Source organism: Protopterus annectens, chromosome 10.part0 (assembly GCF_019279795.1).
Source record: "Protopterus annectens isolate FY-2018-M chromosome 10.part0, PAN1.0, whole genome shotgun sequence".
Taxonomy (NCBI): Eukaryota; Metazoa; Chordata; order Ceratodontiformes; family Protopteridae; genus Protopterus; species Protopterus annectens.
The window spans coordinates 336,161,257-336,187,658 of record NC_056744.1 but is presented as its reverse complement, the minus strand read 5'-3'; the positions used below and the strand labels follow the sequence as shown (position 1 = coordinate 336,187,658).

The 26,402-nt window shown below is 40.9% G+C and overlaps 1 protein-coding gene across 1 annotated transcript in view; it reads left to right on the top strand.

Moving 5' to 3' along the window:
• Window positions 1-699: 699 nt before the first annotated feature.
• The window catches only part of RALGPS2 (Ral GEF with PH domain and SH3 binding motif 2), a 2,773,917-nt gene continuing 2,748,214 nt past the window's right edge, over window positions 700-26,402 (top strand). The window contains exon 1 of the mRNA XM_044085226.1: window positions 700-986. The gene's annotated coding sequence lies outside the window, so the exon portion shown is untranslated. The remainder of the gene's footprint in view (window positions 987-26,402) is intronic.

The following is a 26,402-nucleotide window of genomic DNA, read 5'->3' as shown; positions in this document are numbered from 1 at the left end:
AAGAGAGTGCCAAGAGAAAGTACAGGATAACATAGGTGCCAACAGTAATAAAATGAACCCCTTACTCCAACACGGAAGAAACCCGATAATAATGTGAAAGACCGCTTCATGTAATTTACATACTCGGCAGCTACGAAATTAACTTGCTGTAAATACTGCCGATCAACTCAAATGTTCATTTTTAATACAATCGTGTCGAAGTGAGTTCCACACAATTTTTATATAGGAAGCACAGAAACCCATCTGTATTTCATTCTCTGCTACGAGTTTCGCTGCTCAGTGAAGCGTTCCTTCCACAATGAGCTGTTACAGTAGCCAAAAAAGAGCCCTATTTTTAAGGAAATGAGTAGCTTGATGTGCTTTAATATGAATTTACAGTGATAAATAAGTACATTTGGTTCAATTGTTAATTACACTTTATAGCATAAAGAACCATATATTTGAGTTTCCAAAAAAATATATCAAACTTCTATTTTATCTGCCCTTCGTACAGACACTGTACTTTACCACTTAAAAGAAAAGTAAGACAGCATCCAAAGAGCTATCAGTGTACGACAGTCCTAAAAAACGTAACAAGTCTGTGAAGCAGTACATGCCTACCTGCATTGTTTTGACAGGAAATCCCACCAAAACATTCGTCCTCCGCTGAAAACTTCCGGCGATGACCAAAACTGTATGTCAGTGACATATTCGCGTAGACTTACGGGCGCGTTCACTTAAAGACAGCACCATGGAGATTATTTAGACAAGAGCAAGGGAGTTGAACTAGGGGTGCGCGGCTGAAGAAGCGCGCACACAGAAGGGTCCAAGGGGTTCCAATTTGCATATCTTAGTCTTCGAGGACGCGCACTGACTTTGACGGGCAGCAGGCGGTGTTGAATGAATAGTTGGAATACGGAGTGAAGCAAGGCAGAGAGAACTGAAAGGTTGGATATATACTGGAGCTTTGGAAAAGAAGCTTTTAACGTGTGCGGGCCTTACAACAGGTGAGTCCATAGGGTACAAGCGCAGGTGCCTTGGTAGGTTGGCGTTGAGGAGAATTATAGCGCAGTCTGTCTGTCCGTTGTGTAGAGTCAGAGTGGATTAGAAGGCTGTCGTTGCACGCCCTTCTGTCTCAGTCAGTGTTTTCAAAAGGCAGCCTTCGAGCAGGCTGTAGGGTGACGAGCTGACAGTACCCCTTAAAAATGCCGGGTGTATGAAGTGAGGGAGAGAAAGCGCCTTCATAGTGCTAGCGCGCTCACATTGGGCACCTTCCTCAGAGCTTCTTTGGTGTGCATGTTGTTATTGGATTCAGCTTCTTTTAACTGGTGTTTTAATTTGGTTTATATAAGAAGAGCAGTTAATAAGCATTTCAACCGCTAACAGCCTGCAGGACAGCGGGAATAAATGGTGTGCTTGCAGAAAAACGAACAGGAGCGATAGGAAAGTCATGTAGTTGGAAATGTGAGTTGTATGGGTGCTCGGCTTGTAGGTGCCCATTTCTTTGTTGCTGTTTTGGTTCCTCTTTTGGGACTGCAGTTGCCCCTTTTCAGTATTGTCGATTTGTGCAGTGTGTAGGTGAAGATAGTTGCCAATTGTTCCCTTGCATGCATATCTTGCTAGTAATAGTCTACAAGTGGTGTTATCAGAGTTCAGCAATACTTTTTGTTTAGACGTTGATGTTTGCTAATGGTTCCCTAGTTAAACATGGTCCATAGTCTTAAGAGAAGTCCCTACGCGTAAATACATGCGGTTTTAAAAGACTGGCTTCTGACAGTTAATTAATCTTAGTGGTCTCCTTTTTGTTCTACAAAACAAATGTATTTTTTTTCCTAGTTGCTGCGTTTGCAATACTGTATTGTATGTTGTCATTTTATTATCTTGCTGAAGGTTTGTTGTATAAATGTTACCTATTCATCTTTTTTGTAAACATGGTGTTGTAATTTCCTTTCATTCTTGCTTGCAGTTCACGTTAAGAATTAAGTTTTTGTGTACTTTCTGCAAACAATGGATTTAAATGCTTTGCATTTTTCTTAAAAAATAATTTTTTTGAACAGCAACTTGGCACAAATCTGAACCCCACCTAGGGGAGCAAGTTGTGGCTTGCTGTGATGTAAGCCAGTTTTGTTATTATTTATGGACACTTTACTTACCTATAAAAATGTCACAAAATACTTGGGTCTTGTAGTGTTTCATTTGTGATATTTTGTTTGTTTTACCAGATTTAAGATGGCCTATTTCACATACTACTTAATAGAATAAGTTTTTGGAGCAATGTATGCAACAAAAACAGGGCCATGAGTTTTTCTTGTACTATTGCATTTGATGATAAAAGTGCTATTTCTGTATGCCATGGTAGCTTATGCTACAGATGGAATGTGCAAATCTTAACCTTAGAAAAAGACAGTCTGCTGTGTCTTATGTTAGTGGGTTTGCATTGCTATTGGAAGTAGATTAGGCTAGGCCAGGTATGCTGCCAGGAGATACTTACCTGCTGATGGCAGGATATTTGCCAGTGTTTTTTTAGTACGCACTATATATTTCACCAAACTGGGTGATGGAGTTCTTTGAAAATGCACCAACAGCTTTTTCGTTTATGGTGTTAAAATAATAAAAAGCTGCATAACACTTAACGTACCCTTTAAAAAATGCATAAGTGCTACAGAGTATACTTAAGCTAAAAGTTGCATTTCCTCTTAACTGCACTTTTTGATAACCTGTCAACTTTAACTGTTGTAGTCGAATCATACTAGTTGTAACTGCAGTGTTAGCTGTGGCTGATAAGGTTTTTGATTAAATGTAAGTAGTTTAACAAGAATGTTAGAGAGAGGCGACTTCTTGGAAGGCTTCCCTTTCCCATGACATCTTTTGTCATTTTACAGCAGCTGCTGGTGAGTATTTTTGGTTTGGGGGCAAATGTCACTGTAATTTGTCTTCTTTTAGACAAACAGTTGTCTCATAACTGAATATAATTATGGCTTACTGGGAGCATTCTCGTTGTGTTCTTGAGCAGTTGCTTTTTTCTGTTCTTTTGGAAGTCTGTTCCATGCTTTTGTATTGTATTTACATTCTGTGTGTGTGTTGACAGTAAGTGGTTAATGATGGAAGCTGCAAGCATCGAGACTTGTACAGGTTGTACGTGTAGTGATTACTTATTAATTTTAATGCTCTTTGTCGTCATTCCTGTTCCTTTCACTGAGGAATATTCTCAGTTGACCTGTTTGATACTCCCTACTTGTCAGGTGTCAGAGGCCAATGGGCATGGAAACGGCCATCCTTTATGGCATTGGCAGATTTTAGTCAGAAAAGATTTTATTTTCTGTTGTGTATGGTTCTTGGTTTGCATGGCACATGCATGGGTGCACTGTTGCTCACACCTGTTGTGCAGAACTAGCCTTTCTGTCCTTACCAAGATTATGCTGTCTTTTTTTTTTTTTTTCCCTGTGCAAAACTATGCCTTTCTCTTAACCCCATGGGCATTGCTCCTGCAGAGTGGCATATACCAAACCCTCCACAAATGGGCAAACTTGCATCAGCTGCTCAGTGTCACTCATGCCAATCTTGGATACTACAGTTTCAGGGCTATTAATCAACCCCAAATCAATTGGCCCATATTCTTCTATACCATGGAGTAACTTTTCTACAGTGGTAATATTTTCATATAATGTTTTATTTTTGTTTGCTGGCTGTAACGATAACTAAGAAGAAAATAGTAAAACGTGTTGGGTGGATGCATCATGTGATGTTCCAGAGGCGTTTATGTATTTATATTAAATATTTCAGTATGTTATGCATTTTATCTGTAGTGATTTGAAACGTTTTACTTATGAAACTCTGTTTCTACTTTTTTTTTTTTTTTTTTTTTTTTTAAATCATTTTGTGCAGTACTTCTTTGCTATGTATTGGGTCTAACTTGTTTTGGCATTAAACTGTAGTTAGACTTGTTGCTCCAATGAGACTGCAAACATTTTTTTAGCAATAAATGGAATTTCATTAAATAGTGCAAGGTATTCAATCTTTGAAAAGCTGAAAATGTGGGCATAAACTTTTGACCTAAATTGTAATAGCCCAAACGATGTTTGCACCCCAGAAAAAGTACCTGATCCAATTTTATTGAAAATCAACAATCTAACTCGTTGCAGTACATATGTTCATAGGTAGGTACTAGGCTATTGGCCCTAGGGCCTATGTAAGCCTAGCCAAACGGTACCCTGGATTTTGCCACTCAAGAAAATTATTTTCCTCTGCCCCTGTCAAGCAGAGCCACAGAAGTGATCCCCAGGGTGAATTTCCTATCTCCCATCCAGTCCTCAAGTTTTTTTCTTGAATAGTGCTAATGAGAAGCTTTGTTTGCTATAGATAGGTAGTTTGTTCCAGAGTATGGGAAGTCTCTGGGAAAGGAATCTGTCCCTCCAGCATGTTCTGTTTATTGTGGTGACAAGGTTTAGGTCCCTAGAGCATGTAGCTCTGAGGGATTGGGATTTATTTAAGTGGAGCATGCCCAACAGCTCTGGGTTTTGACATAGCTTTGTATGTTGGGCAGAGATCGCCTCTGAGTAGGCGATATGCGACGGAGTAAAGATGGAGTTTTTTGAGACGGTCTGCGTAGGGCATCTGTTTGAGGCTGGTAATCCTCTTTTGTGAGGTATTTCTGTGGCCTTTCCAGTTGTTGTAGATGTCTTGTGAGGTACATACCAGAAGGGGTGTTGTACTCTATAATGGGTCTAATGACTGATGTGTATAGGGCATCTGTTTGAGGCTGGTAATCCTCTTTTGTGAGGTATTTCTGTGGCCTTTCCAGTTGTTGTAGATGTCTTGTGAGGTACATACCAGAAGGGGTGTTGTACTCTATAATGGGTCTAATAACTGATGTGTAGAGGGAAACTATGACCTTTTTTTTTTTTTCTGGATTAGAAACCTTTTATGATGAGGTGTGCCATGGAGAAAGATTTCCTTACTACTGTGGCAATGTGATTATCAAAGGAGAGACTACTGTCTACCTGTGTCCCAAGGTCTTTTATCACACTTTGTGTTAAGTAGACTACCGCCTATGTGGTAGTTCATGGATACAGAGTTTTTACCAAAAGGGATGACTGCACTTTTTGGCATTGAGCTTGAGGCCATGGCTTTGACACCAGGCATCTGTCTCAGTGAGGCCGTTTTGTAGGATGTCCACATTAAGAGTTTTGATTATGGCTTCTAGTTTGCAGTTATCTGCGAACTTTGTTGGCCAAAGACCTTCTGTGTTAGCCTGCACTTCAGAGAAGTGGATACCAAACAGGAGAGGACCTAGGACTGAACCTGTGGTACTCCAATTGTCACTGGTCTGAAGTTGGATTTAGTCTGCTACTTTAACACTGTGGGTTCTGTCATTGAGCCAGTTGGCAATCCATCTTATGACATGGGGATTTATACCTAGTTTAGTGAATTTATCTATGATTCCAGAGTGGGGGGTGGTGTCGAAAGCCTTGGCGAGATCTAGACAGGCTGTGTGAACCACCTTACCCTCATCTATGGCTTTGGTGACCGCTTCAAAGAAGTCGATCAGGTTTAGGAGACATGATCTGCCTTTTACAAACCTGAACTTGGTAGGATCCAGAGTTTGGAGATTACCAGTGTCATTGTTTATAATGGTTTACATGTGAAGAAGTTGTCTGTGTAAAATGTCTAGATACCTACTTGGATTCAAAACTCAAAAAATGCATTGAACACCTCATAACAATTTAAGTAGCAATTAAGTCGACTGTAAACCTGTGGTTGAAGTGTTCGGTTAAGTCTGTATGAGCTGTAGTTCCTGTAGTACAGGGTATGAATTTCTTGGCCTTCATTTGTGACTTTGAGCAAGTTACTTAACCCGGGCATTGCTCTCAAGTTGGCCCTGAAAAGGGACTGCATGTCCAGTGAGTCTACATGGTTAGCAAATGGGTATCATTTATTTATTTATTTTTAGATTTCTCCTTTGGCACTTGCAGCAAATACTGTGTTTTTAGATTGTCCAACTAGATAGGAAGGAGGTTCAAATGTTACAGTGGTGAACCTGGTGTTTGGAACTTTAATGTTAGGTGAGTTTAGCTTCCTGAACAGACATGCTGCATAGGTTCATGCAGTATTTGCTGCAAGTGCCGAAGGAGAAATCTAAAAATAGATAAATGATACACATTTGCTAACCATGTAGACTCACTGGACCCGCAGTCCCTTTTCAGGGCCAACTTGAGAGCAATGCCTGGTTAAGTAACTTGCTCAAAGTCACAAATGATGGCCAAGAAATTCAAACCCTGCACTACAGGAACTACAGCTCACACAGACTTGCCTAAACCTGTGGTTGGAGTATTAGGTTATCAACTTCTACTCAGGGAAAGAATTTAGGGGGTGGGTTTCAGGTAATGGCTAGTGTCTTAACCTCATAAACACAAAGTATAAGGTTTGATTTTGACCTTGGGTTATTGGCTAGGCCTAAAATGACCCTTCAGGGCGGTTAGCATAGTATTCACCAATGAACCTGTAAAGCATATCTAAATCTAAAATGACAAAACTAGAAATCTGCAAAATGCTGTCCTTTGTCCTCTTATCAAAACTTTTTTTTCATTTACCTACTTAATATACCTCGTTTTAAAACACGCAAGAGCACATCTAAGCTTGGATCTCATGTGATATCAAGGAATAGCACTTCATTTATTTTTTTTTTTATATTGTGATAATCTGGCTACAATTTAACCAGGCTGTTTTATATTTGCTTTGTAATCTGCTATATTTCCAGTCGTACAGTAAGCACTTCTGTAATAAAAACAAGTGAACTGAGGTTGCAAGGCACTGGCACACTGTGGAAAACAAAAACCGAAAGTAATATGGTTTCGGTGTCTGTCATTAAACATACAAACAATGCCTGTGTAAACTGTGAAACTAAGCAACTTTACTCCCTAAGAATTACATACTTTTACTACAAAAAACTGTACATCCCATCTGGGATTGAGGATGTGGACTGTTTAATCACCCACCTGCCGGCTGTATCCTAAGTCACCTGTAGGTTATCCCCTGCTGTACTTTTTCCCTTGCACATTAATTTCTCAGTGATACTCAGAAGTTGAAATTCAATAGATGAGCACTTTTATTTGAAATTGCAGTCCCTTAACAGTCTTCTTGATTTTAAAAGAAGAGATCTGGTGTCTTCAAGTTTCACTTTACTTGTGTGACTGTAAAATGTGCAGTCCAGAGAAATTCAGGAAGCCCCATTGTTTATGTATTTTGTTTCTGTTTTGAGTTCGAGTTTGGATTTTTGACATTGTCAGAGAACGTTGTCTTGTCTGCATTAGGTGACCAACTCCAGGGTGTGAAATGATCTTCAGTGAAAAGATTCTTGTCACAACTTAATTTTTTAACACCTTAATTGAATTCTCTATCACTTAAGACATAGACAAACGTACATTTGTATAAAATAAAACAAATTAACGTGTTCACAGTTAGTCATAATCACATACATTTTTTTGTATTACTATTATCAGTCCAACATTTACATAAATTGCTCAATTCCTACTTTAGGAAACTTCACTCTTCCTCCTAAACACTATTCTGCATGTATCGTTCCCACAACTTCCATTTTTCTATATAGTATGTTTCTACCCTTATCTAAAGATCCCACTTCAGTTCTTTTGTCTCCTAAAATATTCAGTACTTCAAATACTATTGGTTTAGACTTCGATTTCCCTTTTCTAGTAACATTTCTAAACTTAACAAGACCTTACCATGCCTAGGCAATTCAGATCCTGTATCCCAGTTCAAAAAAGTTTCGTTAGTTAGTTGAATTTGCTTGCCTGGTATTTCTGATGGGAGTATTCTGTAGAGCATTAAGTTTGCCAACTTATTGCACTCTCAAAAACATGTCCCCAGTCACCTCTTTCTTCTCCATCACACCTCCTCCATTTGGCATCTACCTGAGGAAAAACTCTGGACTATGCCTGAGATTTAATTATACCCATGCAAACACTTCCAAGCAAAAATCCTAAATCTTCATTGCATATTTGGTAGTCGTACACGTGTCCTCACATTGTTTCCTTGTGAATTGTTTATTCAGTTTCTTCTAACCTCCTCTGATTCCTGTAGTTATTATTTTTATATACCATACTAATTATTCCTTTTTAACAGCACCTTCTATTCTAAATTAAGACTTTACCAGAGCAGGTCTTTCCCTTAGGATTCCCCTTTCCCCGTCCCTTTGCCTACCCCTGATAGTGAAGGCAGTGTTTAGCCTACAGTCCACATCTTGGTGTCTTCCCATTTTATCATCTTTCCCTTTCTAGTTATTTGCGCCCAGTACCTTGGTTCCTTTGCCAGTTTCTCCAGTAAGTTTCAGTCCCTTCTTGCCTATCATCTGTAATCCTAATTGCCGTCATCCGTGTTGACAAAAATCTCCCTTCTTCTCCTTTCTCATGTTGTCTTAGCTCTGAGAATACTTTCTGCTACTTTTATTAATGTAATATTCTGTATGCTTAAGGATCTCCATCCAAAATCCCACACTCTCCTTATTTCTTGAATTTTTGCTCCTGATTCATTATAATCCTTTTCTACTTTGAATTTTAGCTTTTTGCTTGTGTCATGTATATGAGCCTTAGCTGTGTAGCTCTTAAAATACCCATTTTGAATCCAGTAATCCTAAACCACCTTGTTCTATTGAAAGGATTGGTTTATCCCACTTGACCCTTGCCCTTTTCCCCTGCCGGATACATTTCTTCAATGCTTTAGTAATTTTTGGCTATAACTTCTCTGGTTGATAAAAATACGCTTGACCTAAACATTTTCACAGTTTGTGTCTTGCTGTCCATATCCATAAACAAGAGGTTCTGCGTTCTTTTTTTTTTTGTATGAACTTTTGTTTAGTCTCTCCTCGCATATCTGTAGCTGCGTAACAGAAATCATTTTAATCCATAGTCCTAGTACTATTATTTATCGTGTTGCCATAAATATGAGTATTGCTGAACCAGTGTGTGTGTATGTAGTTTACAGCTCTAGTCTTTGTCTTTTTTTCATTTTGTATCTTGAAGACTTGAAATTGTCTTAAATGGTCCAGAACTCTGAGCTGTCCTTTTCTGTTTTTTGGCAGATACAAAATATTGTCAGCAATTCCAACTTTACTTGATTACCATACCAATTATATCCTTGAATTTTTGAGTCTTTTTTTATATTTAGAGCCATTGGCAAAAAAAAAAAAAAGCGAATAACAAAGGAGAAAGAGGACACCCCTGCCTACTTCCTCTGATCAGGTACAACTTGTCAGGGAGGAACCCTCCCACTTTATTTTTTGCCTGTAATCCTTCATATATCCTCCTAATAACCTTTTTGTATCTGGGAATGCAAATGTATCCATTGTCCTACTCGTAGAATCCAGGCTTACTTTGTCGAATGTTTCCCCTGCATCAAGACCCAACAGCGGCGGTGTTTTCTCACTTTGCTTCACTCTGGATCACCATTGTTCTGTTAATGTTGTCAGATATTTGCCTTCTCTCCACAAAACCACATTGATCCATATCTATCAATTTTGACAAAACCTTTGCCATTCTTTCAGCTGTTGTAAACATAACACCTTTTATAATCATGGTTTAGAATCAAAATGGCCTATATGAAGCTGGATCTGATGGGTCTCTACCATCTTTAGGTATTTCCTTCCAGGATGTTGGTGGTTTCCCTCCTTTTAAAATATTGTTAAATAAAACTTTCCAGATCTTTATTACTTTCTTCCTTCCTAGTTTCCAAGTTTCGCCAGGAATACCCTCTATTCCTCGAGACTTTTCTGCAGATTGATTATATGTTGCTGCTTTTCTCAACTCCTTCCATCTTGACTGCTATTTTAATTTATTGCAGTTGTTACCAGGATAGTCCAACTGGGCAAACGGATGCCCCTTTGCAGTAGAAGCCAGGAGAGAAAAGTACCACGGTAGTTGCAAGTGGATCCCTATTATTTCATCGAACAGTGTTTCCGACTGCTTTTTATTGAACATGCCATTTGTTTAAACAGTTCTGATTTGAGATAATTATGGTAGGGATTAGCAAATTTGCCCTTTCCCCCACTGTAGTGTGATCTTGAAGTTGGTATGCATAATTAGTGGGGGTGTGGGGTCTCGATAAACGGCATTGCTGGTGAAATGCCTTTTTCTTGATGTGCATCTTTAATGCAGCAATATAGACCTGTTACAACATGGAGAGAGAACATACAGGTATTTAAAACAATTTATTACAGAAATTTATAAACATACGAAGAATTTAGTGGTGTATTTTATACAGTAGTTAAAAATTAATTATAAGATTGATGTTTGGTTATACAGTATGCAGTTTCTTTCCCAAGATACATTAAGAATTGTGGCAGAGCTGGCAAGGAGAGTTAAGTAGATGTTGATAAAATGTGGGAGGATAGAGCAGAAAGGACATGAATCAGATTGACTAAAGTTTGAGTTGTAGGCAGATTTACAATAGGACTCTACCAGGAGTAGAGCATGACTAATTGTGTTTCAGATAAATATTGTTTTAGCTGATTTTTGAATGAGTTAAAATTTTCAGTTTCTATAAGAGCTCTGGGAAAAGAGTTCCAGTTGTTTGTGGTATAGTTTAAGTACAGTGTCTCCAGCGGAGTTCTTGGGCTTGCTTACAGTCAAGAACAGCTTGACCATAGATTGTAGTGGTCTGGTGGGGTTATGCTGCTTGATGCATGTTGATTAGGCTTGGATACCTTTCAGGGAGGGGTAGAAGTTTGTGGGTGGTCACTAATTGTGACAGAGTTAGGTTGGATCTTCTCTCTAGCCACAAATTGTTTGAGGTATACAGTGCTGAGATTGGTAGCTGTGGTTTGAGGCGAATTTGGCTAATTTGTTGCAACACTGGTCTAGTGAGGGAGAATGCTGATGAGTATGGGGGTGGCATAAAGAAGAGAACAAAGAAGGAAAGAATGGCTTTTTTCTGTTATGCACAGTTATCTTGTTGCGGGACCCTTTATTTATTTTTTGAGTTCTCTTTTTATTGCTCGTTTTACATGGGTGAGATTTCAAAATGCTATCAATGATGACTTCTGATAGCTTGATGGTTACTACTTCTGTTGCAGTGCTGTTGGAGGAAGTGATGGTAAATTGCTGTTTGAGGAGTTAACTGCTTTGGGGTGAGTAGCATCAGTTTTTTGGGGGGGCTTGTAATTGTAAGTCTGAGAGCTATGCCTCAACAGCGGTAAGATTCCTGAGGTGTAGATGTTGCAGTTTTTCTAGATTTGCACAACAGATGGTGTAGTCATCTGCATTCTGTATGATTGCATTGTTAGCTGCAGTGCGCAGATCCTTTGGAAGGTGATAAACAGTAGCTGTTGAGCCTTTGGGGGACAGCAACTGTTACAGGAAAGAAGGTGGATATGTTGCTTTTCTATCTGACTGCCTGCATCATGTTTAAGAGATAGCTATGAAACCAGGATAATAGCTTCTGATGGGATACAGCGTCACATGTCTTGGACAGATCCAAGAATATTGTTGAGACTGAGTCGCCATTATTCCTACTCTGCTAGACTGTAGTGAGAGTGCCGTTGTATTGTTGTGGTGCAGGCGGAAGTCATGTCAGGTTGGGGTGAGAAGGTGGCAGTTTTATAATAAAGTCAAGGACTTGTCTATAAATACACTTTGACAGAGGAGATAAGATGGTTATAGCCCTGTAGTTAGAACTGTCACTGCATTTTCTTCCTTTGTGCAGAGGTAAGATAATGATTTTTTCCAAAGTATGGGAACATAACCTTCCTTAATTGACCTATTTATTAGGATTACCACTGGGTAGGATAAAGTTTCTGCTGCTAGTTTAGTATATTCAGCCGAAATTTTATCTGGAGATGGGTGGTATGGTTGAGATTTAAAGAGAAATTTCTTGATCATAGCAGTAGATATTGGTTGGAAGGTAACTCTCTTTTGGCTACTTTGTGATTTCGTGGTGGGAGTGGTGGTAGGGGCCGTTGGGGTGTTTAGAGAAGTGACTTAGAGTCTTGAACTGGTTAGGCATACTGATTGTTTGATTAAACACTGGGTGGGTTGTAATGGTTGACCTGGATTTAGATCATTTATGACTGACCAGAAGGCTTTAGGATTACTTCAGTTCTCAGTTTGTAGTCTAGTGTGGTGGTACTTTCAGTTCTGAACTTTTTATTTCTTAGTTCTTTGTATAATTGAAGACTGTGTTTTGCATGCATTAACGTATTTTTTCATGTTTAATTGTTTTGTATCTTTAGACAGCCAGGGAGCAAGGTTGGTCTTAATTCTTATAATGGGGAGTGTGGCTATTTAATATCCACAAATGTAGAGTTAAACAGGACTATAGCTTCATCCAGGTGTAAAGTTTGTAGTACCTTCCAGTTGACTGCTTTCAGGTTAGAGCTTCACTTACCCTAGAAGGAGAGGTTGCAGGCATTATTAAATTGGTGTTTTATATAGGAGTGTTGTCCCCTAGCATAGATGGGAAGATGATCACTTAGAATGTGTTAGAAGGTATCAGCTTTGGTAATTTTTGGGTGGGATGTTGGTCAGTTTCCAGTCGGGTGTTGCTTTGTTTTAATCATTTTTAAAAAATTGATCTGTCTAGTTCCAACCTCACCTCTGGAAAAAATGCCAGTGCTTTACAGTCATGACAGTTTTCATGTTTACAGCCCCCCCCCCCCCAAATATTTATGCAATGAAAACAGTAGAAAAACCGGGAATGAAATAAATTGGTAATTAAAGTGTGGAGGTGTGTGCATGATTGTACACTAAATGGAGGAATTATGCCAATACTTTATGGTAATAGTGGCATGAAAAAAGTGTGTTTTGAATTTTAACATTTAAATCATGCAAATGTATTAAATCACGCAACTGTATTAAATCTAATCAAAACAGAAGTGAGATTTAAAAAGTAACTAAACGTATATAAATTTATACACTTTCAACACATTTATTTTTTAGTATGTTTGGTAGTTTTAATACATAGGGAATTTTTGAGGAAATATATTTTTAATAAACCTTTACCAATTGTGTGGCAGCTTACCTAAATTCAACAAACTCTTAGAGCAATAGTAGTTTTTAAGTCCTGCTTCTGTGTGGAGTCTGCATTTCCTCCCTGTGGTCGCATGGGTTTCCTCCTACATCCCAAAGACATGCAGTAGGTGGATTGGACACACTAAATTGGCCCTAGGTGTGAGTGTGTGCTTTCTGTGGAAGGTTGCGTGCCGGGCTGGCAATTCGACACCGTAAAACTCCACTACCAATCATGAGTGGAGAGATGATCCGCTGTGGCGACCCCTAACCAGGAAAAAGCTGAAAAGTAGTTTAAGTCCTGGTTTTCTGAATGCATTTAATTTCAGCTGCCAGCTTAATTCTTTATCTCCAAAATACAACTGACGTCCCATTCAAACTCTTCCATCTCCACACAGTCCAGAATGATAAATTTAAAACAAGAATGTCTGGGGTGTTCTAATAAATGTTTGGATAAGACATTCCTCTGGCATTACATCTGATGTCAGAAAGATGACCTGAAATCCTCCTTTACAGTTTATTCATAGTCTTACCCACATAAAATCTAGGGCAGTCATTACACATGGCCCTAAATACAACTTTTTCAGTATTGCAGTTAACACCTCCTGAAGATTTCACCATCTTTTTAAGATAGGGACACTCAAAATATGTTACACCCCATCAAGTACTCGCAAAGTGCAGTTAGGTGGCGCTCAGGTTTTAGTGTTCATGTCATCCTGGTGTTCCGTAATTTTCTCTTCCACACAGCTACGTATGCTTCTGCTCTTTTTATATACAAACGTATGCTCTTTTCTTAAAACCCCTACAAGCTGCTGATTGTCGGTGAGGATGGCACAGTTCTCCTTAATAGCTTTAATTGTATTGAAATCACAGGTGTAAGTTAGAATGCAACTATCTTTACTTTTGCCTTCTTTTGGCTTAGAGTGGACTCTAATTCTACCAAAAAGCCTATTCCATATCGGGGCATTGTTAGCTTTAGAATATCTAATGGGATCCAGGCTCATATAGAACGTTTGATTCATATTCTCTGGTTAAGAAATCATTTTCAAGATCATGAATTATTTTTATGTACTAAAGGCACCAAACATACTAAAAAAAATATAAAAATGATGTGTTTGAACTTGTATACATTTTATATGTTTTAATCTCAGTTTTGCTTTGATTAGATTTAATTTTTATTTTATTTCACATTTGTTGACCAGGATAGTCCAACTGGATACATGTCCATTTTTAGCAGAGGCCTGGGGAGAAAAGCTCCAAAGGTGGTTTCATATACAATCATTACAATGTACATGTTGATCATGAGTCTTCATAACGTTATACGTATAGAACACATTTTACAGTCTAGTTGAATTTTTACAAATATAACACATTTTACTGTACCCAAGGGTGAGAGTGGTGATTGGAGCATATTTCAATGGGCATGTTGGTGAAGGGAACAGAGGGGATGAGGAAGTGATTGGGTAGGTATGGTGTTAAGCAAAAGAATGAAGGTCAGTTGGTAGTGGATTTTGCGAAAAAGATGGTCATGGCTATGGTGAATACATATTTTAACAAGAGGGAGGTTCATAGGGTGACATACAAGAGTGGAGGGAGATGCACACAGGTGGATTATATCTTGTGTAGAAGGGCCAGTCTGAAGGAGATTGGAGACTGTAAAGTGGTGGCAGGGGCTAAGTATAGTTAAGCAGCATAGGATGGTGGTTTGTAGGATGACTGTGATCAAGAAGAGGAGGAGGAGTTGAGGCCAGCATCAAGGTTCATAGGTTCATACTAGGCCATCTGCCCTGGGGCAATTATAAGCCTAGCCCGATTTTGTTTGGCTTACGCCACCCCTTGATTTGAGTATACTGTGCCCTTTTTAAGGTTTAGTTTGCTGTGCCTCTGTCTAATAGTGACACGGAAGTAATCCCCGGGACAAACCTACGATCCCCCATCCACTCATCAAGATTCTTCTTGAAGAGATTCAGTGAGGTGCTCTGCCTGACATGAATTGGAATCCTATTCCAGAGCGAAGGGAGCCTCTGGGTTATGAATCTGTCCCTCCAGCAAGTTCTATTTATTTCAGTGCTGAGGTTCAAGTCCCTCGAGCATGTGGCTTTAAGGGATTTAGATTTACTGAGGTGGAGCATGTCCATTAATTCTGGATTGGACATAGCTTTATATGTCAGGCATAGATTGCCTCGAAGTAGGCGGTATGCAACTGAGTAGAGCTGGAGTTTTTTTTTTAACTGAGCAGCATATGGCATCTGTTTGAGTCCCTTGATCCTCTTGGTGAGGTACTTTTGGGGTCTTTCTAATTGCTGCAGGTGTCTGGTAAGGTACATCCCAAAAGGGGCATTGTATTCTATGATGGGCCTGATGAGGGATGAATAAAGAGGCACGATTACCTCTCTTGATCTAGAGGTGAATCCTTTCATGATGAGGTGGGCTATGTAAGAGGTCTTTCTAACCACTTTGGCAATGTGGTTGTCAAAGGAGAGATTGCTATCAACTTGGGTCCCCAGATCCCTAATTTCTTTCTCTATTTAATGGGTTACCGCCTATGTGGTAATTTGTGGGCACATTGTTTTTGCCAAAGGGTATGACTATACACTTTTTGGCATTTAGCTTTAGACCATGGCTCTGGCACCAGTTATCCGTCTCTCAGAGACCTTTTTGAAGGATGTTTGTGTCAGCTGGAGAGTTGATTATGGTGCCTAGTTTGCAGTCGTCTGCGAACTTGGTGAGCCATAGTCCTCCCACGTTGGCCTGTACCTCGGAAAAGTATATACCGAACAAGAGCGGTCCCAGGACAGAACCTTGTGGGATGCCACTTGTGACCGGTTTTGAGTCTGACATGGCTCCAGCAACTCTCACTCTGTGGGTTCTGTCTTTGAGCCAGTTTGCGACCCATCTTGTGACATAGGGATTTATATTTAAGCTGGATAGCTTATCTATGATGCCCGAGTGGGGTATTGTGTCAAATGCCTTTGCTAGGTCCAGATAGGCTGTGTGGACTACCTTCCCTTCATCTATGGCTTTGGTGACTGTTTCGAAGAAGTCAACCAGGTTCAAAAGGCAGGATCTGCCCTTGACGAAGCCGAACTGGGTAGGATCTAGTGTCTGTAGGTCCCCAATGTCTTTGTTTATAAGCTCCATGATGATCCTCTCCATAGCCTTGCAGACTAAGCTAGTCAGGCTTATGGGGCGATAGTTTCCAGGGTCCGTAGAGGCTCCACCTTTGTGGAGTGGGACCACTGTTGCTGTCCGCCATTCTGTGGGCACATATCCTGTAGTGAGGCTGAGATTATACAACTGTTTTATTTGAGGGATTAGTTATTCTTGGAGTTAACGTAGGACGCAACCCGGGATGCCATCTGGTCCCATGGAAGCAGTGTTTTTTGCTTTGGAGTGGGCAGCCTTCACCTGAGCATCAGAGATGTTTGGGAGGCAGCCGGGATAGATACTTGCTCTATTTTTGGGGGGGAGGGGGTGGAGAAGTTTGCACTGAACCTGTCTGCCAGGATATTGGCGATGTCTGTGGGTTCAGTGTATTTTTTGTCGTTTAGAATCCACTCAGAACAAGTCTGGGAGTTGCATCCCAGGTTCCTAACATAACTGAAAAAAGCCTTATGATTGTCTTTAGTGTCCTGAGCAATTTTTCTCTCGAAGCTGGCCTTGGAGGATTTTATGAGGGATCGTCATTTTTTGCTAGTACTGATCAGAGATGCCTTCCCTATTAGGGATTTTGCTCTATCATGTAGTATCTTCCTCCTCCTGTTGCACAGTTTATGGCTGGGGTCCACCAGACTGGACGCCTGCCTTTGGATGTTTGGGTTTTGTTTTTGTTTGGGATAACATGATCCATGTATTCTTGGAGATGTCCGTAGAATGCGTTTATATAGGATTCTGCAGTTTGGGCCGTAGTTTCCACTGGCCCTGGGGTCTTGAAGGATTCCACTTTGGTTTTGAGAAGTGAGAAGTTTGGGGTGGGATTGGGATGTGGACATCCAGTGAAATTAATTTATGGTCCGATCTTACCAATGAGGGATATACTTCAGGTGTGGAGCATAGAGTCCCCATGTTGGTAATGATCAGGTCTAGTATGTTGTCCCCTCTTGTGGGAGTTTTTGCAAGTTGTTCCATAGCATTTGAGTTTATAATTTCCAGGAACCTTTGGGCTAAGGTGCTGGGGCTTGAGTAGTGCTCCCAGTCTATGTTTGGGTAGTTGAAGTCTCCCAATATAATGGTGTTCGGAGAGATCTTCATGTTCTCCAATGTTTTCAGGAAAGCCGAGTGGGATTCCTGACTTTGAGAGGGTGGTCTGTAGGATGCTATAAACTGAAAAGCAGTTTTGCCCACTGTTAGTTGCACATGGATGGTCTCCGATACTTCGTGCAATGCCACAAACCTGGAGGTGTGGATATCCTTGATAAATATGGAAACTCCCCCTCCTTTTGTGGTTCGGTCCGGGTTTTTGGGCTGAAAAGCATGATACGAGGTATAACCTGGTAGTGCTGGGGTGCTCTCTGGAGCCTTGAACCAGGTTTCTGTCACTGCACAGATATCTATGTTCTCCATACCGAGGAGAGCTTTGAGTGCGTGCATCTTGAGGTTAAGACTTCTGGCGTTTAGCAGCATTACCCTTAGTTTCTTGTTTCTTGTGCTGTCTATGGAGGTGGGTTTGACTTTTTTGAGCCTTGCCCAAAAAAAGGCACTATGGGGGTGGCAAGAGCCCAGTGGCGACAGGTGCAAGCCGTCCCTAGCGAAGCAACGTGGCTTGTCGAGCAGGTCATCCTAGGCTGACAGATACTGGATCCCCTTAGAATGACACCAAAATTTTAGCCAATTGTTAAAATCGATCATTTTGTCTTTGTACTGTGGCATCATTCTGGGTGAGGGTAAGATGCTGCTCAAGGTCAGGGTCATACCGGCCTGGGCTACATGATGAGAGAGCTCCTCTGTCTCTTTTCATGTAGTCCTGGGAGGTACGTCTCAGGTCATTCACACCAGCATGTACAATGACTGAGTCATATTTGTATTTGCTTTGGAGTGACCTGAGTGCTTGCGTTATGTGGCGGATCCTAGCGCCCGACAGGCAGCTCACTGTGACCTTCTCTTTATTCAGCCTGGTGAGCAGGACGTCAGTGTGTCTGACAATAGAGTCACCTATTACAAGAGTATCAGGTGTGTTATTCAGCCTTAAGGGCTGTGGCTGCTTGGCACACTGACTTTGTGGGCTATGTGTTGTGTGTGTTTTGTTTTGGGGTAGTGTTTGCTTGGATGTCTGCTTTGGAGGTCTTTGTTGCTTAGGTAGATTTTTATCAAATAGTGGAAACTGAAAAAATGGTAATTGTGAAGTGGAGTTCAGGGAAGAGTTATGACGGGCACTGGGTGGCAGTGAAGAGTTACCGAATATCTGGGTAACTACAGCAGACCTAGTAAGGGAGATGGCTAGAAAGGTGCTTGATGTGACATCTGGAAAGAGGAAGGAGGACAAGGAGACCTGGTGGTGGAATGAGGAAGTACAGGAGAGTATACAGAGAAAGAAGTTGGCGAAGAAGTGGGATTGTCAGAGAGATGAAGAAAGTAGACAGGAGTGTAAGGAGATGAGGTGCATGGTAAGCAGAGAGATGGCAAAGGCTAAGGATAACATGTATGAAAGGTTGCACACTAAGGAGGGAGAAAAGGACCTGTACCGATTACTAGCTCGGTCCCTCTGTCTAGCCAAAGATGTGCAGCAGGTAAGGGTGATGAAGGATAATGAGGGAAACACTCACAAGCGAAGAGAGTGTGTTGAGCAGATGGAAAGAGTACTTTGAGGGGTTGATGAATGAAGAGAATGAGAGGGAGAGAAGGTTGGATGATGTGCGGATAGTGAATCATGAAGTGCAGTGGATTAGCAAGGAGGAAGTAAGGATAGCTATGAAGAGTATGAAGAATGGAAAGGCTCTTGGTCCAGATGACATACCCCTGGAAGCATGGAGGTATTTAGGTGAAATGGCAGTGGAGTTTTTAACTAGATTGTTTAATGAAATCTTGGAAAGTGAGAGAATGCCTGAGGAATGGAGAAAGTGTTTTGGTACCTTATTTTAAGAATAAGGGTGATGTTTCTTTCTTCTGACCCTGTACCTGGCTGCTGTGTTCCCTGCTTCGGCGCTTGACCCCTGCACCTTGTGTTCCTGTTTGTCCCTGCACCAAACACCTGAATTTACCCTGCTGGACGCCTCAGAAAATTAGTTCAAACTAAAGAATTAACCTACCAGCTCCCTGAGAGACATGTCCCTTCTTAAAAGGCAGTGAAAGTATGTATTGTTACAGCTAATAGTACTCTGCAGTTATATTAATGTATTAAGACTCTGCTAGGTTAGGCAAGCTTCCCAGTCAGGTTAGCCAGCAGCCAACCCCCCCCCCCCACTTAACACTTATCTCCTTTAAATAACCCCTACTTCCATCTTGTATACCCTTTCACTATCTGGTCCATCCCCACCTCTCCCTTAGCCTGCCATCTCCTGTAGGAGACCTATCTGTGGAATAAAGTGACTGGCCACTAGGTGGCGTCTCACTACAAGCTTCCTGTATATTAATTTCTTACTCTATTGTTAACCGTACCTCCAGAACTGTCCCCAGTTTTTCTACATACTTACTTTCACCATCTCTCCTTTGTCCTAAGGTATCCTTAATCACATTCTACTCCTCTAAGTCTGATTTCTCTTCTTACTAGCCTCTTAACTTTTTTCTACACACTCCCACTTTCAGACTTACCTGCTGAAGTCTCGTACTTCACTGATTGTCTTCCTCGACGGTCTACTCTCTCTTGTCTCTACCTGCTCCATTTGCCCTTCGGGTTCACTCCGCTCCCCTACCCTGCCCCCAATTCACACCCGCCCCCAGTGCTCCTACATTTATTCCTCTAAAAGACGCACCTATCATACAAAGCACATCATTAACACTCCCATCCCCTTTTTTCTCACAACACACCCACGAATACCTACCTCTCCTCCCTCCTTGCTTTAATACCAAACCTATTGCTATATCTCTTTAGTGCTTTTAAAACCTACCTCCCATTTCTCTCTCACCTCACTACCTTTTAAAATGTCTATATCATTCTTCCCTCACAAATTACATTTATTAATCTGGGTCTCACTCCTACCTCCTCTAGCCACCACCTATCTCTTTACCTCCTATAAACAATCACTCTACTCTACCCTTCCCATTCAAACACACCTCAACACCAACATTACCTTTCTCCCTAAACTTCATTTTCAAACCCAGCTACCTACTAGCTAAATATCAGACTAGCACATATTAAGCTCACCAACCTAAAAACTAGAAAATTGACTATTGTAAGCCTCTCCAACCTAAACATTTAACACTCCCCCACTCATTATTGGATGGGTACATTCATCCCAACCCTGGCCCTAACAATCTCCTTACCACTGCAAACAGCAACCAAGACAAAACTAGGACCCTATCACCTACCAAACCTTCCAACTCGCTCTCTATAGCACATCTTAATATACGTAGTATTTGCAATAAAATTGCTCAAGTTCATGCCCTCCTACATGTTCACCTATTTGACATCCTATGTTTATCAGAAACATGGCTAAAACCTACCATTAAAGGCAATGAAATCACCCCACCTGGTTACAATATCATTAGACTTGACCGTACTGCCAAAAAGGGAGGAGGGGTAGCAATCCTCTATAAAGCAGAGCTACAAGTCAGCATTGTAAATCTTAACCCACCTTTGGACAATAGAGCAGAAATAATTATCTCCAAACTTCAGGTCAACACATGTAAAGCCGTAAATATCACCTGTGTTTATCTTCCCCCAGGAAATAACGTTAATACACTTGAGTATATACTTAACTGGCTTTCTATTAATCTCCCACAAGAAACCATAGTCCTTGGGGACATTAATATCGATTGGAATTCCTGTACTAGTACAAACCCCACCAGCCATATTAACCTATATGGCTTCTCACAACTTATAAAACTGCCCTACCAGAACTAATAGACTCTGTAACAAAGAAAGTACCCTGGATTGGATACTTACTAATTCTTCTTCCTCTTCCTCCTCTTCTTCCTTTTCCCGGTTAGGGGTCGCCACAGCTGATCATCTGTCCCCTTATGATTGGCAGTGGAGTTTTACGGTGTCGAGTTGCCAGCCCGGCACCCAACCTTCCACAGAAGGCACTCACACCTAGGGTCAATTTAGAGTGTCCAGTTCACCTACTGCATGTCTTTGGGATGTGGGAGGAAACTGGAGCACCCAGAGGAAACCCACGCGACCACAGGGAGGACATGCAGACTCCGCACAGAAGGCACCCCAGCCGAGAATCGAACCGGAGAACCTCTTGCTGTTAGGCGGCAATGCTAACCACTGCACCACCGTGGTCGCCCTGGATTGGATACTTACTAATACTCCTCATCAAACCTACATAACGGGAGCCCTTCCTGATGACCTAAGTGACCAATCTCTAACTTGTATTATCAGACATAAAACCAACATAATATTCCCTAACACTTTCAGAACAATACGCTCAAAAAAGCAATTTAAGCAAGAACTTTTCCAAACAGAACTGAAACAATGTAATTGGTCACCATTAAAATCTCTGTCTAAATGAAGCCGTTGAACACTTCAGTTCTACATTCGTAATCATCCTTGACCACCACGCACCAACTCGCTCTATAAGAACCAAAGCTAAATCAGCCCCTTGGCTCGCTAACAATACTAAACAAAAAATCCTTCTCCGAAACAAATTCTGATCAAAATGGCGTACTACTAAGAATCTGGCAGACCGCCACACCTTTAGAGAACATAGAAACATTACAAAAAAAGCCATCCTGCTAGACAAAAAGAACATTTATCTCCAATTACAGCAAACCTCTCACAAGGAACCTAGAAACTTTTGGACTAGTATTAATCTTCTTTTCCCAGGCCAGTCGATCACACCCAACCCACAAGGCTCAAACCCTGAGAATCCCACACAAACAGCTAATGCCTTTAACTTTCTTCACAGATGCCATCCAAACTCTAGCTAGCCACCTATCTCCTGATACCTCTAACCTGCCCACTTCTAAAAACCCACCCCCCTTTATTTCACTTACAACCAGTGTCTACTTCCTTTATTTTCTCCCTTCTCCAAAAGTTAAAACCAAACCCCCTCAGCTGAAACTCCCAGCAGAATTCCTGCAAAAAGGAGCTAAAGCCATTGCCTATCCCATTTCCATTCTGATAAATAGATCCGTAAGTGATGGAACTGTCCCATCAATCTGGAAAAATTCTCATATCATCCCACTATATAAAGGGGATACATGTCTACATACGACTTTTCTAACTTTCGTCCCATAGCTTTACTATCCCCTATTGCAAAAATTATGGAAAAGTGCATCCATAAACCACTTCTTAACCACCTTCTCCAGAACAACCTACTTGCCAACTGTCAACATGGTTTCAGACCTTTCCACAGTACCACCACTGCCCTGCTATCGTTCACAAACTGCATCAACAATAACTGCAACAAAAAATTTTCTCTCATCGGCAGTCTTCATTGACTTATCTAAAGCTTTTGACATGGTTAATCACCAACTACTCCTTCACCCACTGAATTCTCTTTCACTTGATCCTCTATCTATGAACTGGTTTACATCTTACCTTGAAACCATCAGCAGGCTCTACTCTGGCAAAATAAACCATCTAATCACCTTTCTATCTCTCGGGGTCCCACAGGGCTCCATATTAGGCCCACTCCTATTTTCCATTTATATTAATGATCTGAAATCGGCTATTCCATACTCCACCTGTATTCAATATGCAGATGACTCTACCATAATCTGCTCAGCCACTTCTCAAACTGAACTTCAGACTCTTACCCAAAAAGCTTTCAACAATGTAGAACAATGGTTCTCACTCCGCTGCCTCCTCCTAAACCCCAAGAAAACTAAACTGCTACTCTTCACACCAACCCGAAAGTCCACCTCTTTACATTTCAATCTCACTTGTAACAACGGTACTCTTATCTCTCCTGACCCAACCACTAAACTGTTAGGAATAACAATCGACAACAATCTTAACTTTGATACTCACACAAACACCACAATAAAATTAGTTGACAAAAAACTAGGATCGCTTTACAGAATTAAACTCTATCTTACACCAGAAGCTAGGACCGCTATAGCCAGAACTCACCTAATCTCCACTCTCCTCTATGCTTCTCCTATATACACCAATCTCTCTAAAAACAACCTCAATAAACTAGCAACATCCTATAATAATATTGCTAGATTTGTTACAGGCTCTCCTTTTAGAACCCATCACTGTTTAAATCTAAGACCTCTAAACTGGCTAGAATTTCTTAACCAGCTCCAATTTCATCAGCTCACAATAGTCCACAAGACCCTGTATCAACCTAGCAACACTCCAGTACTCTCTAGCCTAATTACACCTTATAATAATCTCAAAAATTTATGCTCCTCGAACAAACTACTTATCAGTACTACTAAACCCAACAACTCGGCAGATGACTCCTTGTTCTCTTAACTCTGTTGGAAAAATATGGAATAAACTACCCTCTGAAATCACATCTCGGACTTCTCTCTCATAGTTTTAGATTCCTTTTAAAAAGTATCTCAAACACTGGCTATGCTCCTGTACTAACCCTGACTAATTATTTTCCTATTCTCTTCTCCAAGTCTCACCCTACATCCTTTATTATCTTCCCTTTATGTATCCATAAACAATATTATTGCATACAACTTACATGTATATATGTATATTGCACCTTCTCACAAAATCACTGAGTATTCTAAATTGTACTACTTGTGTGAAAAAAAAATTTTTTTTTGCTTTTATGTAACATTTGCTGTTTTATAATATCTGTCATAACTTCTATATTAACTTTCTATTAACTTTGTATGATTTCTTGGAGCTTTTCTCCCCGGGCCTCTACTGAAAATGGACATGTATCCAGCTAGACTAGCCCGGTCAACAAATTTAAAATAAAAAGTAAATGTGCAGAGCTGCAGTAACTACAGAGGGATTAAATTGATCAGTCACAGCTTGAAGTTATGGGAAAGAGTAGTGGAAGCTAGGTTAAGAAGGGAGGTGATGATTAGTGATCAGCAGTATGGTTTCATGCCAGGAAAGAGCACTACAGATGCAATGTTTGCTCAGAGTGTGTTGATTAAGTACAGAGAAGGTCAGAAGGAGTTGCACTGTGTCTTTGTGAACTTGGAGAAAGCGTATGACAGGGTGCCTAGAGAAGAATTGTGGTATTGTATGAGGAAGTCGGAAGTGTCCGAGGAGAAGTATGTAAGAGTTGTACAGGATATGTATGAGGGTAGTGTAACAGCTGTGAGAGTGACGGATGCATTTAAAGTAGAGGTGGGATTACATCAAGGATCAGCTCTGAGCTCTTTATTTGTAATGGTGAGGGACAGGTTGACAGACGAGATCAGACAGGAGTCCCCGTGGACTACGATGTTTACAGATGACGTGATCTGTAGGGAACGGGTGGAGGAGACCCTGGAGAGGTGGAGATATGCTCTAGAGAGAAGTGGAATGAAGGTCAGCAGGACTAAGAATGTGTGTGTGTGAAATGAGAGGGAGGAGAGAGGAATGGTGAGGATGCGGGGAGTAGAGGTGGCGAAGGTGGATGTGTTTAAATACTTTATCAACAGTTCAGAGTAATGGTGAGTGTGCAAGAGAGGTGAAGAAAGTACAGGCAGGATGGATTTGGTGGAGACTAGTGTCAGGAGTGATTTGTGACAGACAAGTACCAGTAAGAGTGAAAGGGAAGGTCTACAAGAGGGTAGTGAGACCAGTTATGTTAAATGGGCTTTGTTGGTGGCATTGACAAAAAGGCAGGAGGCAGAGTTAAGATTTGCAATGGGTGTGACGAGGGTGGACAGGATTAGGAATAAGTATATTAGAGGGTCAGCCCAGGTTGGAAGGTTTGGAGACGAAGCCAGAGAGACAAGTTTACATTGGTTTGGACATGTGCTGAGGAGGGATGCAGAGTATATTGGAAAAAGATGCTAAGGATGAAGCTGCCAGGTAACAGGAGAAGAGGAAGGTCTAAGATGAGGTTTATGGATGTAGTGAGAGAGGACATGCATGTGGTTGGTGTGACGGAGCAAGATGCAGAGGACCGGAAGAAATGGAAACAGATGATCTGCTGTGACGACACCTAATGGGAGCAGCCGAAGAAAAAGAACACATTTTATAATCCAGTTAGATTAATACAGTCTAAAATTAACAAAGATAATGGCGTACCACTTATAGACATATAGAACTAGTGAACCAGTATGCATGAGGATTTAGTTGGCCTTGGAGCAGGGACACATCCACTGAGACTTTAAGTGCTCCTTGAGAGCTTTCTTAAATTGAGATAGGGTGGAATGTAGGGTAATGTTAGCAGGAAGGGAATTCCAAATTTTGCCAGCAGAGTTGGTGAACAGGGAGTCACCAGCTGAGTTGTTGGATTTAATGGTTTGCACTGATAGTCTATTGGATGACCGGAGTGATCTGGAGTTGGAGTGGGGATAAATGATTTCTTTCAGGGTAGGTGTGTTATCTGGTTGGTTAAGTGCTTTGTGAGCCACAATGAGTTGATTATGCTGAATCTGCCTGGGAAGCTCTAGCCATCGGAGATACTTTTAGATCTTTACAATGATGTGTTCTATAGGGTAGACCAGTTGCAAGTCTTGCTATGTTATAAAAGCTTGAAAGTTTGTTAGTCAGTTTTATTTAGGTTGGCCAGTAAAGGGGACTCATAGTAGAGTGTAGAGCGTAGGTGGGAGCGGGCAATGGAAGTCCTAGCATAAGAGGTAAGGAATGGCTTTATCCTATATAGTGAGCCCAGTTTTCTGTTAATGGTTTTGATTGTTTTGTTGATGTGCACATCAAACTTAAGATTGTTGTCTGTAATGACTCTAGCAGTTTTGTATGGTTATCTGGCGTGATTATGGTACAGTTATTTGCCTTAATGAAGAGAGATAATGCCTTGGAACTATGTGTGGGGGTGAAAAGTAGGAGTTTTGTTTTATTAGGATTTAGTATAAGACAGCGAGCGGCAAGCCAGTTCTCTACTAGGTTGAATGTACTCTGAGTTATTGATAGCAGCTCTGTTTGCGAGGTGCCAGTGCAGGTCAATGTTGGCGTCGTCTGTGTATCGAATGCCGATGGCATCAGGGATGACTTTGTGGAGGTCATTGATAAAAATGGAAAACAGAAGTGGTTCCATGATGGACCCCTGTGGGACACCGAGTGTTGGGTAGGAGGTTTGAGAGTTTGTTCTGCCATAAGACTGATTGTAGTCTATTGTTCAGGTAGGATTCAAACCATCAGAGTGAGTGATTTCCTAGGGAACATTGTTGCCGGGGTGTTGATGAGAAGGTGGTGATTGACTATGTCACATAGTC